Source organism: Sus scrofa, chromosome 1 (genome assembly GCF_000003025.6).
Source record: "Sus scrofa isolate TJ Tabasco breed Duroc chromosome 1, Sscrofa11.1, whole genome shotgun sequence".
Lineage (NCBI taxonomy): Eukaryota > Metazoa > Chordata > Mammalia > Artiodactyla > Suidae > Sus > Sus scrofa.
In genome coordinates, this window is record NC_010443.5 from 90,095,087 (window position 1) to 90,118,015 (window position 22,929).

Genomic DNA, 22,929 nt, shown 5'->3' on the forward strand with positions numbered 1-22,929 from the left:
GAACACATGTGTGATGATATCTCTGGCATTTGAACTCCCCTAAAATGGCCCAAACTAAAAATCCAGTATTTTTACCCATGAGCAACATGGTCATTTAAAGAGGTGATCCCAAATCCAATCTAATTTGGACCACACGGTTCTCCTGAGGTAGGAACTTGTTAAACCATCAAAATTTCTCAAATGCTACGATCAAGAGGAATAAACTTGGAAAGACATATAAATTAAAAACGAAGGGCAGAAGTTATTGTTCTACTGTAATTTCTATCATTCTTTCATAAACGAGCCAATATGATCTAGAATGTTCAATGAAGTTATGTAGTTTATAAGACTAAGGGTTTGTTTTTTTTTTTTAACTCTACTAACTTGGCTTGTTTGTGCAAATGTATTCACACACGGATCTCACCAAAATTGGAACTGAAGATAAACTGACTTTTCTTCTCACAGCTGGTACAGAGCTCATTCAGCTGATCAAAGGAAACCACAGAATCACAGCCTTTCACAGACCTCACACTAAAACCCTCCAGCACAATATCTCAGTTAATGTTCACGACTCTGGGAGGCAGAGTCTCTGTTTTGAAACTGAGGTTCAGAAGTTCGGGCAAATTGCCCAAATAGAGATGACTAAGAAATAAATATACAGGCAAGATTAGAATACTGTTTGAGCACAGGCGCAAATTCGCTGCACTGCACAGCTTTGCTTCATCAAGCTTCTTGTGTACACCAGTGGTTGATATTTGTCACCAGATTGGAAAAAAACCCAGCTGAGGATATTATGTTGTCCTAACCTAAACAGGTTAATGGCATAAGACATAAATGAAGAAATAAATGAAATAATTAAGTTTAAAAGCTATGTAAAGGTTTTATGAAAACCCTCCTATTGCATCTTTCACAAACATTAACACGTTATTTTATTTTGCTTTTTCAGGGCCGCAACCTTGGCATATACAAGTTCCCAAGCTAGGGGTTGAATCACTGTTGTAGCCACTGGCCTACACCACAGCCACAGCAATGCCAGATCCGAGCCACATCTGCAATCTATACCACAGCTCACGGCAACACCAGATCCTTAACCCACTGAGCGAACACAGGGATCGAACTCGAGTCCTAAGGGATACTAGCTGGATTCGTTTCCTCTGAGCCACTACAGGAACTACAACATGTTGTTTTCTTAAAGTCTTCATTTGGATTAAACTCTTTAACAGGTAGATTATAAGGAAGTACAAACTAGAACTTCTTGGCTGGGTGCTCTGTACTAAAAGGTAAACATGATGATATGTGGAGTTAATTTTGTCTTTCAGTTGATACTGCATTTAAATGACTAGCTGATGTGGGTGAGGTGCAGGCTGGCAGCTGCAACTCTGATTTGACCCATAGCCTGGAAATTTCCATATGCTGTGGGTATGGCCCTAAAAAAAAAGAAAAAAAATTTTTTAAATGACTGGCTGAGAATCAGAGATAATCAAAAGGACTGGAATTTTTTGTTGAAATTTTTCATTTTATTGATTCAGTTACAAAATATTTTTATACTATTTCCTTTCTAAATTGATTATCAATAAAAATAAGAATGTTCAGATATTCTACAAAATGAGAAATGAACTCTCTTTTGGAATGTCTTTTCAAATTTACTTAACCCCACTTTACAACGGCTTTGATGGCAGTATCACAAACTATTTGTAAAAATTCAACTTTTCTCCCTTTTGAAAGCAATCAAGTATTCCTTGAGCTTTCAGTAGCACATCCATGTACCCATCTGGATCTGTGCCCCTATGTTCTTCTTTCCCATCTATTACTGAGGCAACTGATTCTTCCTCATGCCACCAATCCCTCTACTCCTCACCAGATCCTACCCCCTTGGCCCTTTGGCTCAGCAGCCTCTCCCCCAGCACCACTGGACGACCCCTCTCTTTTCACCCTCTCCTGAACCCACTCCTATCAGACTTGGCTCCCAGTCCTTCAGGATTACCATGCCCTCCTCCAACACTGCTACATCACATGATCAGCGTTCTCGACTCCTGTGACAGAGCTGATCACCTCCTCCTGGAAGGGTGTCCTTCACAGACCTCAAGGTACCTGGCTCCTCTGATCTGCTCCCTGTAGTTCCTCAACTCCTGTGGCTGGAGTCTCCGTATCTCTTCACAGCAGAAACTCTTGGGGGAAATGATCCTTGAGCCTTTTCTCTATCTCCTCTCATCCGCTTGCATGTCCTGTCTAGTTCTAAGGCTCTAAGCATGACCCTGACCTGCCCACATCTCCTACCCAGCTGACTCCTTTCCCCTCCTCCTCTCCCATGAACTCTGGACGCCTGGAGCCCACAGCCCACGTCACTATTTAGGGGAGCAACAGTATCTCCACCAGATCTCTAAATGACCTCCTGGCCCCCCTTTCAAACATACCCACTCTGGTCCTCCTCTTCCCATTAAGGACAGTCTCATCCTTGCCTGTGCCAAAACCTGTGAAGTTACAGGCACCACTCCTCTTCCTCCCCTGTTCTACCTCCCATCCTTTGCAAATCCTGTGGCTCTTTCCTGGGATTCCACCCAGAATCTGAAGAGGTTCAAATGTGCAGCCAATGCTACCTAAGCCCTCGTCCACATCACCTCTCCCTGGGGTTCCTGCGCCACCTCCTGCCAGGTCCCCCTTCGTCCTCCTCTGCCTTCAGAGTTGGTGCTCAGTACCTCAGCCAAGCTAACCCTTTCAAAACTTAAGCTCAACACTCTCCGCATGCCCTCCATCCACTTACAGAAACGCCTGACCCTCTCTGTGGCCCATGAGACCCTTCACAAATGCCCTCCCAAGCCCCAACCCCTCTGATGTCATCCCATCTACTCTCCCTCTCACTCTACCTGATCTGTGCCTTGAACATACCAGGTATGTGTTCATTTCAGGTCTCGGGTATTTACTGATGCAATCCCTTTGCCTGCAAGATACACAGTTTTCTCTGTACCTTCCTGAGGACTTTGCTCCACTGTCCTCTTCTCAGGCAGGCTTCCTTCCTTGATCATCTTATTTTGGGGGGCCACCATGCAGCATGAATAAATTCCCAGGCCATGGATCAAATCCTTGCCACAACAACGACCTGAGCTGTTGCAGTTTCAACACCGGATCCTTAACCCACCATGCCACAAGGGAACTCCTTGATCACCCACCCAAAACCAGCACACCTTCACAGTCTCCCCTGCTTTGTTCCCTACAATACTTAATATGTTTATTATATATTTTAGTTATTTAGAATATAAGCTTCCTCAGTCAAGGGACTTTATTCACTACTATGAATCTGGGAGCCCAGAACAATGCTGATTACAAAAGAGTATGTTAAACTGACATTTTATAGTCCTGCTAATTGTAAAATAGCTGGTGTTACTGCAGTAAGATGAGAAACCAAAAACAAAGAAACTTGACACTTTAGTGGGCCCACTCCAGTGCCATCAGAGCAGACACAAACTTTCCATCAGGCTTTCTGAGGAATTGAAAATAGCTTACTGAGATCCACATGTACCTCAGGGCCCTCGAGATGGGAGCCTCAGCTCTTTTTCCGCAGCTCCTCTGGATTCCTTAGGGAACGCACCTCATGGGATAGGTCTCTGAACGATGTGCGGATCCATTCATGTTACTCAGCCTCAGACCTCTTCTCAAATGTCCTTGGTTAAAGGTAAGCGCTGATGTCACGTGTCTTGTGTTACTCAATATAAAGCAGACAGGAATGTAAGGAGAAGCTGGTAAGCGTCGCCATGAGCCCAGCATTCCTACTCCACAGGACGTGGGACTACAAAGCACGTGACACCACTGAGCTCATTACTGACTGAGCTTGGGGCCCTGCCTGAACATTCTTAATAACCACAGAGTCCGACAGGAAGCAGCTTTTCAACAGGGCATAAATTCTGCTTTTAAGGTTCAATTAAAGTCACAGAATAAATATGTCCTCAGACACTTGAGTTTTTTAAAAAAAGCAAGTGAGACAGAATCATAATTTTTTTTCCTGAAATTAATCCTCAACAGAGTGTCCTAGGATTAATAGGCAGAAGCCTTAGAGTCAACCATATATTGTTCAATAGTATTTTCTAACAGTGATTTCACTAGTTTTGGAAGGACAAACTGAAAAACATTTACGGACTTCAGGAACAATTATTTTATCTCAACTACCAACCACAGTAGGGCACACAATCATTAGTGCATGAAAGTGTTACGTCTCTGACAAATCCATTCTGAAACAGCTCCTACTGAAAGTATGGAGTGATTCGCTTCATTTCATGTCTTCTCACTTTTATAATTGGAGGAACTACACTTACCTTAAATATTAACTATCTGAAGGAGTCATAGGATGATGAGGCGCTTAAGTATTTTAACCTATCTTCCTACAAAACCTAATCTCAACGTAACACGTAACAGCACACAATCACGGAGTGAGTCTGAAGGGGGCTCTGAATCATGAAGTGACCTGATTACAGATGCATTCTACATTTACTGAATTCCTACTACATGTCAGACACAGCACCAGAAAAAACAGTATTTCTCATCCTACTCAAAAAAAAGAAAAAAAGGAAGCGTATTTTTCTTAAAAAAAAAAAAAAAGAAGAAGAACACGTAGAAACCTTAAAAATTACAAAGTTCTCTCCCATTGTCATTAAAATAATTCAAACTGATTATTTTGGATGGGGTGGCAGGAAGAATAACTAAAGTGATAATATCCCAGATACCCAAATGCCAGAGGCGGGGGGTGGTGAAACAGAGTGGTCAGAAAATCAGTGCCCTAACACTGTCCCTGGGTGCTATGAAGTTAGTCCACATAACCTTCTCTTTCCTCATTTCCTCATCTAAAAACACTAACTCATGTCTCCAAAATAGGCAAAAATCAAGACACAGCAGCGATCTTAATTCCTCAAGCTGAAGATCAAGGTACACAAGCTACACAAATCTTACCTGTCAGTAAGTAACTTGGGGGGGGGGGGGACCAAAGCCGGTATTTTCTTGCTTGTAAACAAGTCTACCTTTGCTTGACTGATTAACTGCCTAGGGCTAATATGCTTTTTAAAATACTAATGTGGAAAGACAAAAAAAAAAAAAAAAAAGGAGTTCCCGTCGTGGCGCAGTGGTTAACGAATCCGACTAGGAACCATGAGGTTGCGGGTTCGGTCCCTGCCCTTGCTCAGTGGGTTGACGATCCGGCGTTGCCGTGAGCTGTGGTGTAGGTTGCAGACGCAGCTCAGATCCAGCGTTGCTGTGGCTCTGGAGTAGGCCGGCGGCTACAGCTCCAGTTCGACCCCTGGCCTGGGAACATCCATGTGCCGCGGAAGCGGCCCAAGAGATGGCAGAAAGACAAAAATAAATAAATAAATAAATAAAAAATAAAATACTAATGTGGAAATCTCAAACTGATGATATTCACGATATTCACATTGCTTCTTCTGGATCCCTCCTCTTTGTCCTCTCCCACCTACAAATATCTTCGTTCTCCCCTGGCGCGGTGTTCCTCATAAATAAGAGACCAAAGTAAAATACGCTTATGTGGGAGCATTAAGACAGGATGACTCTGCCTGCCCGACTTGAAGTCAACCCAGGGAGACTTCAACTTCAGAGAGAGAACAATTTAAGTTGAATTGTGAAGGTCCAAGGATTTCAGCAAATAGAAAATTAGGGAGGGATATTCTAGACAAATGAAAGAGCAAAAGGAGAAACTCAAAAACATGAAACTGAAACTGGAGGGTATATTGAGAAAGAGAAGAAAAAAGAGTCTTGGGGGAGTACCCATTGTGGCTCAGTGGCAACAGAGCTGACTAGCATCCATGAGGACGAAGGTTCAATCCCTGGCCTCGATCAGTGGGTTAAGGATCCAGCATTGCTGTGAGCTATAGGTCATAGATGCAGCTCGGATGCCAAGTTGCTGTGGCTATAGGCCAGCTGTAAGCCGGCAGCTGCAGCTCCGATTTGACCCCTAGTCTGGAAACTTCCATGTGCCACAGGTGCAACCCTAAAAAGACCAAAAAGAAAAAAGAAAAAGAGGCTGGAAAGGCAGATCCATGCCAAAGTATAAAGGGACTTAACTCTTAATTCTTTATTCTGCTGGCAACACAGAGCTATCTAATCAGATCTACATATTAGAAAGATCACTGTGTTCTAGTAGAAGAGACTGTATGTAACAATCCAACATAATGAGGGGGAAAAAACCATCAAAATTAGGGCAGTACCAGAGAGAATGACTAGATGGGATAGAAATCAGAGAGCAGTAAATAATTAGTGAGTGTGTGAACAAACCACCAAACAGGGAACAGGGTTATTAGCACTGACTGGATGTTTCAAACAAAATTAAAAGAAAACGGACTGTTACAATCGATTGGACTGTAAATACCCTCCAATCAGATACATTCATTGCTTGCCATCCAATTTAGCATTTCACACAAATATGCTGGATAAACAAAATTAAAGAAATAGAGCAACATAACAGACTCTCAAAATATGGGTAAAAACACAGTTTTATCAAATGGTTGGCAAAGTTTAGGTAAGAGTTTTTTTTTTTAAAAGGTAGATTTTGATTTAAAAAGTATAAACAGCCAAATAAATCAAACACTGTAACTGGGATTTCTCTGAATGGAAAAATCTAACCAGATTTTTTTAAATTGAGGTACAGATGATTTACAATGTTGCATCAATTTCTGCCATACAGCAAAGTGATGCAGCTATACATACATGTACATGGTTTTTCACATTCTTTTCTATGACGATTTACCTCAGGATATTGAACATAGTTCCCTGTGCTATATAGTAGGACCTTTTTGTTTATTCATCTTATGTGTAATAGTTGGCATCTGCTAACCCTCAACTCCCAGTCCATCCTTTCTACCTGGATTTTTTATTTAGAGCAAGTCTTGAGATAAACACAATTTATATGTTACTATGATCCCTTATAAAAATTATTGTATAGGAAGGAGTTCTGCTGTGGCACAATGCAGATTAAGGATCCACACCACAGCTGCAGCTCAGATTTGATCTCTGGCCTGGGAACGTCCATATACGGTGGGTACAAAAAAAAAAAAAAAAAAAAGGTATTTTATAAAACTTGAGAATGGATTTGTTGAGGCACTTAAGTTAATCAAATAGTTAACTTTTCAGAAAAAAAGCAGAGAACCAATCACTCTAAAATGTAAAATAGTAACTATATGACCCAAAGATTTGTACATCTTCCCAGATCATAAAACATGACATCTCAAGGAAATGCTATTTATAGGGTTAAAGGGCTTCAGTTTTCCTAAACAGAGTTAAAAATAAGCAGCTGTTTTGTTTTTGAATTAGCTCTCACAGTGAAAACCCTCCCCGGCACTGCATTTTGGGCACCCTGCCTTTACTCCAGCATAGCCATGAATGGTTTCCTTTAAAGCTGCAGCTTTCCACCTACACCAGAATTCAATCTAGAGTTTTTACAGTATCAACTTTATTTGCAAAGTTCCCAGTTTTAAGGTCAACTGAGTCCAAAAGCTTTAAGTCCTGAGTAGTTCATGTACTCAGTTACTATTTTTCTAATCTCAGGCATCTTGTGGACATAATTACACAGTAATTATTCAAGAATTAAAATTCAACTCAGCTACAATTTAGCCTCATTTCACAAGAACTGCCATCCTGGGATAGAATCTGCTGCAACAACTGAGTCCTCCTCATGAGGAAAGCATTTCTTCTCTCCCTGATTCCACCCTGCTTTTTTCCCCTTCTGTTTAGTTGCTCACATAAAGTTAAAAAATTCTTACAGGTCCTATTCAATACTGTCTGAAGATGCACTTTATATTCAAGTTGTTATCAGTGATAAAATGGGTTTTTTTTTAAATAACAACAACAACAACAAATATACTATTTTAAAAGGCTTATATAACCAATACCAGGGCCCTGCCCTCTCCCCTCAGCCCCTCCTGCCCAGCTACTCTCGGGACCTGCCACCCAGCTGTCATCCTGGGTACACACTGGGGTCCTTTCACATCCACCTTCATACTTAATGACCAGCTGAATGCACACCCACAAAAGTAAATTCTAGACTGAAAGCCACTTTTCTTCTGGATTGTTTTTTTTTTTTTTTTTAGGGCCACACTCACAGCACATGGAGGTTCCCAGGCTAAGGGTCGAATCAGAGCTACAGCTGCCAGCCTACACCACAGCCACAGCAACCTGGGATCCGAGCCATGTCTGCGACCTACACCACAGCTCACGGCAACACCGGATCCTTAACTGAGTGTTGGCCAGGGATCAAACCTGCATCCTCATGGATACTAGTCAGGTTTGTTTCTGCTGTGCCATAACGAGAACTCCCTCTTCTAGATTTTAAAGGTGTAGCATCAGCATCCACAACCATCTGCCTTCCAGAGTCCCGGTATCTCACTCCCTTCTCTTTTCTCTGCCCTGAGCCGCAAGCCTTAAGGACCCCATCTTCAGGGCAGGAGGACCCAGGGGTGTGCGGTGCTCGGATTCACTGTGCCACATGCTCCGAGAGCTCAATGAGGCTGGGGAGCACAAGTCACACAAGGCTGAGGAAACTTTGGTATGATTTCTTTAAAAGGCTTCCCCTGCTTTTTGTTCTCTTTCTGAAATGATTTGACCTTGCCCCTCTGAGTTTGCTCACTTTCTCCCCTTTGCCATCATGCATTTCTTTACCTCTTTCCTCCATCTTCTGGGAACTGGCCCCCACTCCATTTTCTAACCCTCCTATGGAAATTTTTGTTTCTACAATCACATTTCTGATTCCCCTCATTGTCTCTGTTTCCTTCTTGATGGTTTTTTCTACTGTTTTTGTTCTCTTTCGTAGAAAGGCTTTCCTCAACACATATGTTCTCCATTCGCATTGAGCAGGTACAAAGCCAACCAGAAGCTCTAGAGCGCAACCTTCTCCTGGTCGGTGGTCTTCAGTCTAAGGGAGCCGGGCAGCACTCAAGCTTCCTGAGGGCAGATCCCAATACCTGTATCTGCTCATCTTACTCTGCTCAAGATCCATTTTCCAGAGAATAAGGCCTCTGCTCTCTGTCAAGACAGCTGTGCAACTGGAGGCCTAACCTCTCCACATGGAGCCTTTCAGCCAAACCCACCATTTTCCACCCTGAGTCTTCACTTTCACCTTCTGTACCAAAGACAGCTCCAAACCCTAAGCCTTTTGGAGATTCTTCAGTTTGATTTTATCTCCTTGTGTTGGGTTGTTTTCTCTGCAAGAACTCTGAATAGATTCCTCTACTTACTTAAGTCTGGTAATATTCCTTCATCCAAATTTGCTGAAATCCCTCATCTACTACTGCCTTCTTCTAAGCTCTTTGCCCTTAAAGATTTATACCTCTTTTATTCCTGTGCTATCGTTTTAATGAAATCTCAGGAGAGAAAGAAGAGATAAACATATGCAAATAAGAAATTCATGTATAACAAGAAAAAATACTTTTACAGAATAAATTCACTGTTAATTATTTTCATCATTGCATCAGGAATGCGTAACAACACCTATTAATCTGACACTTTCACAACATTTGAATATTTTGGTTTTTGCTTTTTAGGGTTGGCCCAATGGCATATGGAAGTTCCCAGGCTAGGGGTCAAATCAGAGATGTAGCTGCCGGCCTACACCACAGCCACAGTAACACCAGATCCAAGTGTTGTCTGCGACCTACACCACAGCTCACAGGAACACCCTCCTTAACCCACTGAGCTAGGTCAGGGATCGAACCCGAGTCCTCATGGATACCAGTCAGATTCATTATCGCCAAGCCACAACACATTTGAACTTACACACCTGAAATTTAATCACTTAAAAAAAAAAAAAAGCCCCAACACTTTACTAATAAATTACTCATTATTTAAGAGTTTTTTAACTTAATTTTTTTAAGTCTGCTATTACATGCATTTCAGGTAAGAGAATTATGGTCTCACCGACTTGTCATCTTACTAACTTTTATTATAATATTAGGATGTTGTTCTCTAAGGGGAAAGAGGCTTAATCCCAGGTGATATCTTTTATAGTTTAAAATCATGAAAAGAAAGTAAGTTTCTCAGAAATGTTAACAGAAATACTCAAATATATACATGAAAAAGCACAATAAAGAAAAAATATAAGTTCACAATATCAGTAGGACCATCACTCTTGCTCATCCTTCTCCCATATACTATTTCCCCCCACCTATGGCAGCAATCCCACAAAAGGCCTAAAACTTCTGTATTTCTGCTTTATTTCAACATTCTCCAATGCTACAGTCTAAAGTTCAATAGCTGGATAAAAACAGATATAGACAGATTCAGGAAACTTCAAAGAAGCTCTACCACTTTGAATAAGCTTGAGAGAAAACACTTGTTATTTTTTGACATAATGACAAAAACACATGTTTGGGAATCTTAATTTCTCTGGCACAAATTCTTTTTTAACTCTGTAAAAATAATGATATCCTATTGTACAGCACAGGGAACTATAACCAATCTCTTGGGGTACACATGATAGAAGATAATATGAGAAAAAGAACGTAAATATTCATTTGACTGAGTCACTACGCTGCACAGCAGAAATTGACACAACACTGTAAATCAATTATACTTTAATAAAAATAAAATGAAAAAACAAAGTATCAAAAATGAGAAAAAAAATTTTGATACACATAGGGAATGCTTTTTTGGTTTCTTATTTTACATGGAAAGATTTTGTAATCGCGTGTTTCAGAATTATCTGCTGTTTTCCAAAAGGTTAAAAATAAAAATTCTGGAAAAAAAAAAAAAAAAGACAGGAGTTCCCATCATGGTGCATCAGAAACAAATCTGACTATGATCCATGAGGACACAGGTTCAACCCCTGGCCTCGCTCAGTGGGTTAAGGAACCAGAGTTGCCTCGACCTGCGGTGTAGGTCACAGACGGGGCTCGGACCTGGTGTTGCTGTGGCTGTGGTTCAGGCCAGCAGCTGCAGCTCTGATTCGACCCCTAGCCTAGGAACCTCCACATGCCATGTGTGCAGCCCTAAAAAAGCAAAAAATAAAAATTCTGCTCAATTGGGAAAAAAAAATTAAACGGTCCAATCTACTTCTAGAGAAGACTCTAATCTTAGCCTGTTAACAAGATACTGAAAACCCATGTCATCAACCAGGGTACCCCAATATTATCAAGAAAGCAAAATCATTTAAAATGTGCAGGATTGGATCAATCCATGAAATGAATTCATTTTAAGCCAAAATGTAAAAACTCAGAACCAAATAGCAACAGTGACTGGTGGACCAGCTCTTCAGCAGTATTAAACTGTTCCTTCCATAGGAACAGGTTACTGTGTTCATTCCAAATGCGAAAACAAAGGCAGAGAAAAGTTAAGTGACTCATCCATGGCCATATAACACTGAGCACTAGGACAAGGCTCCTTTGTTCTGCCGTTTGCTTTCCAGTAGGCTGTGCCAACCCTTCAACTTGCTTTCAAAAACTCTGTTTCTATCAGGGCCCACTGGTGGAAATATATTATGCTGCAAGAAAACGCTGGATTTTAATATATATTACTTAGCATTCCATTTTTGTCCCCCCAAAAGGGATTCTAACACACACTGCATTACTGATTAAGGCCATTTCAGAAACAGCACAGACTTTGGCTCAAGATAAATCTTTTTAAATGCTCAACCCAAATGCTTCTCCTTTACCAGTATTCAAACAAATCCCAACAAAAGAGCAACGTGAAAAATACTTTTCCATTCTTACATCAGCTGAAAAATCAGTTTCCTTATTGAAGTACTTTTTACTAACGGAATAAAATCAGGAGGAAATGATTTTTTATCAGATTCTTTTTATTATCAATTAAATGCCAAAGTTTTTTAACACCTGGTAGAGCATATCTTATTACATTTTAAACATATACTGTAATTTTCATAATTTTCAGAAACTTAATCAGATTTTACAACAATTACAATTTTATCCCAGCCTTAAGAGGATCATAAACATTATGAATATTAAGTGCATTCAAAAATATTAAGTGCATTCAAAAAATGAAATCTCACCTAGAAAAATTCACAACTTAGCAACGGATCAAAATAAGAAATTCAACAGGACTTCAAAAATTTTGCTAATTATTATTTACAATTATTCTTTACAATTAAAAATCTAGCTACTGGAATTCGTGTAGTGACCCAGCCGGTTAAGAACCCAACCTGTATCCATGAGGTTGCAGGTTCAACTCCTGGCCTCATTAAGTGGGTTAAGGATCCAGCGTTGCTGCAAGCTGCAGTGTAGATCACAGATGCAGCTTAGATCTGGTGTTGCTGTGGCTGTGGTGTAGGCCTGCAGATGAAGCTCCAATTTGATCCCTAGCCTGGGAACTTCCATATACTACAGGTGCAGCCCTAAAAGGAAAAAAAAAAAAAAACTAGCTATTATGCTACTGTAGGGGAAAAACACATCTAGTAATTAAAAACGTCATGACAGCAATATAATTACACCTGTACTTTATTTATAATTTACTCATAACCACAAAAAAATTCCAGAAACTTATACATTAGTAATAAACTCCTATAAAAATTAACGTGAACAAGTCTTCAATCTAATAATCCAAAAAATGCAAATTAAAATGAGATATCACTGTTGCCTACAGAATTAGGGGGAAAAAAAGCTTTACTATAATAACCAATGCTAATGAAGTTACGGTGGAACTTACATCTTCAAGCACTGTGAAAAATACAAAGTGGTACTACACTTCTGAAAAGCAATATGGTTATATTCACATATTAAGAGACTTAAGAATGCTTAGACTTTTTGATCTAGTATTCTCATTTCTAGGCATCTATATACTTCAGAAAATAACGAGAAGTTTAGCTATAAAGATATTTTCAGAAGGAAAATACCAAAAAAAAGAAGGAAAAAAAGGAAGAGAAAAAGAGGACAAAGAAAAATCTCTGAAATAAGCTATTATAAAGGGCAATTAACTAAATTATAGTACTGTGTAATCCAGCATTTGAGGAGTAAACAACCACTGGTTTGAATATTCAATATGAGCTACTCTGTAAAACCGTGACATAGTGATTTATAAGGGAGAAAGCCTCCTAAATCTGTTATTGTGAGGAGTAAACAAAATACTATGTACTGCAATGACTCTATGCACTTTTTTTCACATGCTAACACGTTTAGAACAAAGATGCATTTAGCAAACAATGGTGTGTTATTTTTTCTTGTTCAGCGGTACATAAAACAGGTGTGCAATTTAGAACTGATGGTTATTAGAACAGAAGCTAGATTCAGTGAAACCTGGCAGTGGACTGAAGAGGCCTGCACAAATCTGAAGGGCACAGCGCACGTTGAGAGTGGCGACCTGAATGGGTCATGGATGGCAAGCAGGCCCGCAGATCCAGGCAGCTTCCCTCAGCTGCATCTCTTACAACAGAGGAGTCCTCATCCTTGTTTCTAGCTAAAGCACACACTGCATATGAAGGTGTACCAATACTGCCTTCATGTGTTTTGTTCGTTTCAGCGCATGGCAAATGCTTATTTCTCTAGGCAACTACTTCCTCTCACCTCCTTCCTCCAAGTCCTTCTCAAGCCAGAACTCCAGGCTGAGCCAACTCTCAAGCCTTTGGCTCAGATGGCTTCCTCTGACAAAATCCTTCCAGAACCAACGTTCTGGCACAGCTTTCTCTGAAGCTTCTCCTGTCTCAGCCCCATCTCCTCCCACCACTCCTTCTCATCTTTAGTCCCACCTTATCCCACGTACAATTTTCCAGTTGGGCATGAGATAAAGTTGTTACAAGTGTTCACTAATGTTCTTCCCCTAGACTGAGGCAACCCGATGAGGGGAATTATCTGATTCACATATGTGTATACGCAAGGCAAGGACACATAAACCCTCCATAGAAGTCACTCTACACAGAGGGGTTCAGAGGACACCACACGTTACCTGCAGAACTAAATGTATCCTGGATACGTCAGAAATATTTCAACTGGCATCAGAAAAAATGTTTATTCCTGCATGTTTATACCACAAAACAAGAACACAGTTCAACTTTTCTTATACACTTCAAATTCCCATTATTTTCTCAAAAGGAACCCTCATGCAAAGAATTTCACAATTCATACTGAAACAAAAACCCTTAAACAAAGTAGGAGCAAATCAAATCCAGCAAAAAATAAAATTAAATAAATATATCATAACCATATTTGGTTTATTTCAAGAATGCAACTTTATCTTTTTTTAAAAAAAAATCAATCAATTGAAAGATACTCAAAATTACAATGGATGGCAAAGAAGCACCAATAAAAGATGTTCCTGCCATGGCTCAGCGGAAACGAATCTGACTAGTATCCATGAGGACACAGGTTCAATCCCTGGCCTCACTCAGTGGATTAAGAATCCGGCATTACCATGAGCTGTGGTGTAGGCCAGCAGCTACAGCTCCCTAGCTTGGGAACCTCCACATGCGTCAGGTGCAGCCCCAAAAAGACAACAACAAAAAAAAGAGGTTAAAATAAAAACTCTTAAAGATATCATTTGTAACAGCGTCAAACACTATCAAATACCTAGGAATGAATCTGATTTAAAATTATGTGTATCTCCTAAACCCACTTAATTACAAAGCAGAAAACAGTAACTGTATATGTAAAGTGGCAGACACCACCTTAACCTAATAAGCAAAGCTCTGCTCAGTATGTCATACCACTTCTGTGGTCCTTCTATCAAAAATGTACGACCTAGGAGTTTCCTTGTGGAATAGCAGGTTAAGGATCTGGTGGTGTCACTGCAGTGGTGCAGGATCACTGCAGTGGCACAGGTTCAATTCCTGGCCTCGGAACTTCCACATGTCATAGGTACAGTCAAAAAAAAAATGTACAACCTAAATTTCACCATGAGGAAACATTAGACAAACTCAAACTGAGAGGCTTTATGCAAAATAATTACCTTGAATTATCAAAAAGTTCAAGGTTATGAAATACGAAGAAAGATGAGGAACTGTTCCAGGAGCCATAACCACCAAAAGTGATGCATAATCTGGAATTTACTTTTGCTGTGCATGAACTCTGATTATGGTCTGCATATTCTAAATAACATCTGTAATTAGAAAATACACCCTGCAATGTTAAAGATAAAGGGGCAAGTGTAAATCTGTAAGCTTGATGAGGAAGATGAAGAAAATGAGGGGGGAGAAAGATGAGGGGTTCATTTAAGGCATCTTGGTAAAGTTTGTGCAGGAATTTTTGTAGAGCACTGTATTCACAATGATTCGGAAAGTCTGAAATTACAGCTAAGCTGAAGCAAAAAAAAAGAAAAAAAAAACATAAGTAGGGCTACTATAGAGAAAACTGTAAAATATCAATATGAGAAATTAACAAAGACCTAAGTAAATTAAGCAATATACTCTGATTCTAGATGAGAAGGATCAATATGTAGATGTTCTCGCCAAAGGAACCTCCAGGTTCCAGGCAATTCCAATTAAAATTCCAACAGACTTTTGTTTTAGAACTCTACAAGATGATTCTAGAAGATACAGAAATGTAAGGACCAAGAATAGCCAAGACATCCTGGAAGAACTTGATGGAAGGTCAGATTGACTACAATGCTATGAGACAGTGTGATAATGGTGCATGAACAAACAGACCAATAGAACACAACAAAAATTCATACATATGTAAAGTATTGGTGCATACTTGCTTTACAACAAAGTAGCAACACAGAATACGAGTAGCAATGTATAGGAAAGCTTAACTTTTCAATAAATGGTTACCAGAAAAGCTGAAATACATTTGGGATAAAAAATGAAGTCTGAGACTTAGATCACACACAAAAATTGTACACATGTGAATTATAAATCTACACATGAAAAGCAAACAATAAAGCTTTTCAATTTTTTTTTTTTTTTGGTCTTTTCTGTCTTTTTAGGGCCCCCTCCCAAGGCATATGGAAGTTCCCAGGCTAGGGGTCTAATTGGAGCTGTTGCCGCTGGGCTGCACCAGAGCCACAGCAACACCAGATCCGAGTCACGTCTGCGACCTACACAACAGCTCATGGCAACACCAGATCCTTAACCCACTGAGCGAGGCCAGAGATTGAACCCGAAACCTCATGATTCCTAGTCGGATTCGTTTCTGTTGCGCCACAACGAGAACTCCCAAGCTTCTCAAATTTTATACAGGAAATTATCTTCGCGACCTCAGAATACAGAAAAACTCAAAATAGGGGGGAAATTTCTTTAAAATACTCACAAATCTGAAAAATTAAAAGCTTGTTATCCTAATTACTATACAATACTATTTTCCCACAAAGAAGGCACTTTAGCAGAAGTTTCAGTATATTTTATGGCTTCATACATTGCTATGACTTTATTCTTCATTACAAGAAAGGTAGCTACTCTGTGCTTCAAACAATTAACTTGAGAAAAATCACATGGTTGCTGCTCCATAGTCATTACTACTAGGTAAATGGATGAAAATTTACATTTACCTAATGATGAATGTTATACATATACCAAATCCCTATCTGGAGAATAGAGGTATGTACTGAGTACTAATATACAGTCAATTACACGGTGATCCATATACTTGGGTCTCTTCTACAAGTTCCAAGGATTAACAAATTAAACAGCAAATGGCTTTCTTTTTTTTCTATAATGATTTCAAACCACAGAAAAACTCTTCCACCTCAAGGAGGCTGGTACTTTATTTCTCTACTCCATCCTCTTTTCTTTGCCTCCTTCAAGTACAAAGCTCCCTTTTACTCTGCTCTGACCCTTGACGCCACACCCCGAGGTTCTGCTGGATCTCCTCAGCATGATGTTCTTGCAGTCCTGATTCGAGCTTTTAACTTCACCTCCATTCTCTGTGCCCAACCCCAGTTATTTCAAACTTCCCTCCCAACCCCTCCAATAAAGCCACCCCTTCAGGATCATGTAACCTACTCACAAAAAAGGTCCTTCCACCAGGGTCCTGCTAAAGGCAAACGGGTGAACAAGACTCTACTCCAACTTCTCCCACCCATTTACTTCCCTAAGGCATCAATCGGACTTCTCCCATCTACACCACCTGTCTTTTTGCTCTCCTCTACTCAAAAGATTCAGAGACAAGTAAAGTTCAGGCAGCTGTGTTTCAACCTAGACAATAAGCTTCTAACTCTTTCAAAACTGCTGGCAAACAGCAAGGGATGATAAAAATGACTGGAGATAGATAGAGCGAGATGTTCAAAGAGGGGCCTTACCGTTATCATCAAAATAATTGATTTTATTGACCTCCCGACACAACACAAGGCCCTGAGCCAAGGAGGATGTCTACAATGGCAACAGCAAAAGAGATAACGAATATCATCTCAGAGGTGGAAACGAGCCCTCTGCAAAATATTTAATCCTAAAACAAACAGGAGGAGACAGAGGGTGGTGTGCTGGGAGCCCCAGGACCAAAGCAACTGCAACACCCTCATTTCACAAGTGGGGTTATTGGCCCAGGGCACTCAGCCAGGTAATCTATGAGGTGTTTCTCATCTGAAATCAAAACAAGCCCTTGTGCCAGCAGGCGATTTCCCAAAGGGCAGAGCAAACTAAAGCTCTGGGGGGAAACGAGAGGTACTTGGAGACAAGAGAGACTAAAAAGCCATCTGAGGATATCAGAGACTATGGCTTGTCCTTTGATGAAAGGTTCAATATGCAGCAAGCACATTTTGGAGAGGTTCAGCCAGAGCCCCTGTCAACAAACAGAGGATCTGTCTGTAGCTGAAGAGACAGCACAGAACTAAGAGATACGGGGCAAGGAAACAAAGACAGATGGAAAACAGGCTGAAAGAGGGAAAAAAAAAAAAGAAGAGAAAGGAAACATGAATTTAGGTCTGGGGTATCAGAGCAAGGGTGAAAGGTGCCACCAGAGCACCACACTGGTTAGGAAACAGCAACTCACCCAGCTCGGTAAACTCAATGGCAGGCAAGGGGAAATTAGACATCTGTGATCATCACCACACCACAGGGCAAATAAGTCCTCTTCCCACTTTTCTCTTTAACTCGCTATAGAGAAAAGATAAAAAACAAAAAACAAGATTCTGTGGAAGAAGCAGCAATCAGATACCATCATCTTCAATTTATAAGAAACAGATGAGTAAAGAGACAGAAGCAAGATAAATCTACAACATGAAGCTATTTTTAAGCTGATACAAATTAGGGTAATTAATAAACATTAATTGTATTTCAACCTGTCACTAACTTCCAACAAGACGCCCAGCACAAATTCTGATCCAAATGCAAAGGAGCTGTGTTTCTGAAAATTCCATTAAAGCTGAGATGTAGGAAGTCACTCCAGAGTTATCTCTGTCATCCGCCTGCATTTTCTAAGACTTGCCTCCCCTTCTGTATTTGGAGTAAGGTTACCCAGGATAATTAGGCTCATCCCAAACTCCTGCAAACCTGGGAGGCGGAGTTCTTGCCCAGCACAGATGGACATGCTGATCCCATCCTGAAGTGAAGGCCCTCCGCCAGCATCCTCCTTACGAGCCTGACCAGTCAACTTCTCCTGGGGTGGATTCTGCACCTTGCAGGTGTTCTGGGCCCTGACATACTGAAGGGTTGCCTATTCACGCACACAAGCTGCACTCCTCCTCCTAGAAAGACCCTTTTACCCTACCATTCATGTACTGCCCTTCCACCAACTGCTTCCAACATCAAACAAATATCTCCTCCCCAGACTCTTCTACCATAATCCTCCTCAGAATCAGGTGTTCCTTCCTCCATGCCTGCTTTGAACTTTATAAACAAGAGTCTTAGTTTCTGTTTGGTTTGGTACTTGGTCATTAGATTTTCATCTCTCCTTAGAGTTCAAGGGCAAGAATCATGCCCCACCAAGTCATTCACTGCCAGCACCTAAAACAATATGTTGTACTTGGAGAATTATTAAATATTTGTTGATTGAATATTTACTGATCAGGGAGCTAATGCTCTCTTCAATCCAAATGACTAAACAAGTTTGCATGTTAGGTTAGAATCTGTTAAGAACAATAGTGTCAGATGCTTAAGATTAAAGTTTCCAAGGCAGCAGGTGTGTACGTTACCAGCTCATCTCTATAGAACTTCCAAGTCTAGCACATACCCAACATGGTCTCTGTCAAGAACAAAAAACTGGTAATGTGCCTGCCCACGTACAACCTTATTTAACATAGCATATTTGAAGTGTCGTAGTTTAACAGTGAGTTTTGCCTCTATAAGGAAGATTGATGAACACAACATATAGTTCCTAAAGTAATAATGTGTCACAAATGGAAGGTCACCTCATGAGTTAAAAATTGAAATATACTGTCTTTAAAAGTACATGATCTTTTTTAAAGCATTTTTTAAAGAAGAATTTAATAAAGTAGAAATATGGAACGATTACCTTGTATTCTGGTTCACTTTAAAGGACTCTTTTCCCAGTAGGAAATTAGAAAAGTGTAGGCAGGGATATTCCTATTACTTATTTTCACTAAACCAATATAGGGTATATTAAACTAAATAACTTAAAAACATTAAACAAATTGTTCACCTGCTTTCTAAATTCTCAAAAAAAATGAAATATAGAAAAAAAAATATTGTGCAATATTTGTAAGCTGCTTTAGACTCTGACCATTATAACTAACTCAATCAAAATGGAAATAAAGGAGCTGCCATTGTGGGGCAGTGGAAATGAATCCGACTAGTATCCATAAGAAGGCGGGTTAAATCCCTGGCCTCGCCCAGTGGGTCGGAGATCCAGTGTTGCTGTGGCTGTGGTGTAAGCCAGTGGCTATAACTCCAATTCAACCCCTAGCCTTGCAACCCCTATATGCTGCAGGTGCAGCCCTAAAAAGACAAAAAAAAAAAAAAAAAAAAAAAAAAAAGGAACTAGGAAAGCACTAACAAAGGAGAAATTGATATCAGAGGAAACTATTTACAAACTTAGCTGGGTATTTTACAATAAGTTCCTTTCAATACCATATTCATATCTGTTTCAGTTTGCTTAGCACAGAGATCATGCCAGTAATAAACAAAAACCACTGATGCCAGCACAAAATAAATAAATTTAACACTGCAAACACTACACTTGAGTTCTAATATTAATCCATTACTTGCCTATTTTCCAAACTACTAAAAGGTACTCTTACTCCTCCATTCCTCTACATCAGAATATAATATGGTATCTGGGTTCCACACATTTAACAAACTATATTTTGTCAGGTTTGAGAGTGTTTCTCAAGGTCCTAGACTTTAAAACCTCTGATTTTGAAACTGAAAAGCAAAGAATACTTTTTCCCCTATGTTACAGCTCAAGTCAAATGAAAACTAAACTAAAATGAATTGGGGGAAGGAATTAAGTGCCTCTTTATATAAAATCACAAATTCAAAAAAAGTTTTCACCTTTTAAATGCAAAGTCTGTATTTCAAACAGCCAGTCCTGCTTCTGTAAAGAATTATACTAGAAAACCATATTTTAGCCATCTTTATCATTAAATCTGATAGTTTCCCTTAAGAAAGATAATATTATATATAATTAAAACAGTAATGAGATACTTTTTTCACCCATCACAATGATTAAAAATTAAAATCCAATAACACCAAGCTGTTCTGTTAGAGTACAGATTGGTAAATTCTCTGAACCAGTGTTTATTAGGATACACCAAAGATATTTATTGTAGCATTGTAAGCAAGACAGAAAAACTGCAAACTCTCTAAGTGCTAGCAATATAGTGGTTGAACAACTATGCAATATCTGAACTATGGAAAACCATGCACAATGAAAAGCAGTAAAGTGGATCTTCACTGTTCAAGATAGATATCTAAGGCCCATGTTACATGAGAAAAATGAAGTTGTAAAACGTTTTGCAGAGTATTCCTTTACATCCAAAAAGACATACAAAACTTCATATTTCTACAAGCCTCAAACTGTAAGTAATAGTCAAAGATACACCAAAGTGAAAACAGTGCTGAGATTCTAGATGGAGACCAGGTAGTATCCAGGGGAACATCGGTGTGACAGAAGAGTCACTTAGTTGCTTAAGATGAACACAATGTAAAAGCCAAATTTACGAGGCTTTAGAAAAGAATATGGAGGAACTAAAAAAACTTCCCTATTAACAAACCCAAAGATCAGATTTTTCTTAGTGATAAAAGGAAAATGATAAATATTACAATATTAAAATGACTTTTTGACAAGGCTCCAAAATAAATTCCAGATGAATTATAGTTAATTAGGGAAAAAGAAAAAAAATATTGAAGAATAACATTTATTTGATTTCACAGTAAGAATAAGTAATGTTTTTAAAAACAAAAAATACATTAACATATTAATGCTTATCATTTCTAAGTGGTAAATATAAATGATTTTTCTTTTCTCCTTTACACATTTCATATTTTTCAAATTATCTGAAGGATGCTTATTGCTTTCATAAGAAGAAAGTTACCTTTCATCTGAAAATACAATAAGTTATATGAATACTCTAATTGGTGCTACAAATGTGTGTGTTTACAAGTTTCTTACATGATTAGACTTGTTTGACTCTAACGCTAGGAAAAATAGTACACAAAACTTCAGGACAGAAGTCAAAAACAGGAATACACACAAGTTACTAAATTTAGCTTTCTAATTTTTCAAAATGATTTATCAATTTTGAAACAGTCACCCAAAGAAGCAGGCCTTGTCTTAGCCATGTAAACCACGTACCATGTCCTCTGTAATTACTAAAAAGAAAGGGTTCTTTGAGCTAGAGTGTTATCTTCCTTAAAAAATCTTTTCTTGGAGTTCTTGTCATGGCACAGCAGAAACAAATCCAACTAGTATCCATGAGGATGCAAGTCTGATCCCTGGCCTTGCTCAGTGCGTTAAGGATCCCAGCATTGTCATGAGCTGTGGTGTAGGTCACAGACACAGCTCGGATCCGGTGTTGCTGTGGCTGTGGTGCAAGCCAGCAGCTGCAGCTCCAATTCAATCCCTAGCCTGGTAGCTTCCATATGTCGTGGGGGGTGGGGGGTGGGGTCTCAAAAGCTTAAAAAAAAAGTCTTTTCTTAGCATTGCTACTAGTTTGGGGGCTTTTTTTTTTTAAGCAATATTTTACTTGGAGAAAATACATTTTAAAAGAAGCAGACAATATATTCACAGCTCAAATTTGTGATGCAATTATTTACTAAATAGACTTTTACTGAGCATCTACTATAACTGGGCTAAGTACTAGGCGGTGAACACAAGAATAAAACCAGAGGGTTCACAACTTACTGAAGGAGAAAGACAGGTAAACCATGGGAAGTTCCTGCGTGGAGCAGCAGGTTAAGGATCTGGCGTTGCTATAGATGTGGCGCAGGTCACCAATGTGGCAAGGGTTCAATGCCTGACCCAGGAATTTCCACATGCCTCAGGTACAGCTAAAGAAGGTGCAGCCAAGAAGGAAAAAAAAAAGACAACAGTGTTGTAGACCAACACTTAAAGTGCCCCCACGAAGTGCTCACAGGTCTAAGGACCAGGCGGCAGTGGGGAGGGGGGCACTGAAGGACAATGACCAGCACAAAGGAGATCCATTCTGAACAGAGTACTAAAAGATTAAAAGATAAGCAGAATGAAAGCTTAAAGCAGTGATAATGCTACACATTCCAGAAAAATAAAACAGAATGCCAATGTGCTTTACAGGTCAGGATTCAAACTACTTATAAAAGCAAAAAAAAGACAAAAATAAACAAATAAAGGAGTTCCCATCATGCCTCAGTAGTTAATGAACCCAACTAGTATCCATGAGGATGCGGTTCCATCCCTGGTCCTGTTCAGTGGGTTAAGGATCCAGCATTGCCGTGAGCTGTGGTATAGGTTGCAGACTCAGCGCGGATCTGGCATTGGTGTGGCTGTGGTGTAGGCCAGCAGCTGTAGATCCGATTCAGCCCCTAGCCTGGGAACCTCTATATGCCCAGGTGTGGCCCTAAAAAGACAAAAAAAAAAAAAAAAAAAAATTCAAACTACTGGTAAATGTTACTAATTAAGTTCCTAGGAATGCCTGACTTAACTCCATTAAAAA

General features: G+C 39.7%; 1 protein-coding gene across 13 annotated transcripts in view; it reads right to left on the reverse strand.

The window, feature by feature from the left end:
* MYO6 (myosin VI) overlaps positions 1–22,929 on the reverse strand; it is a 144,908-nt gene that overhangs the window by 102,227 nt on the left and 19,752 nt on the right. For 4 of the 13 annotated variants that reach the window (XM_021082579.1, XM_005659430.3, XM_021082684.1 and 1 more), the window contains exon 2: positions 17,832–17,935. The exons of 8 other annotated variants lie outside the window; for them this stretch is intronic. The gene's annotated coding sequence lies outside the window, so the exon portion shown is untranslated. 13 annotated transcript variants of the gene reach the window in all.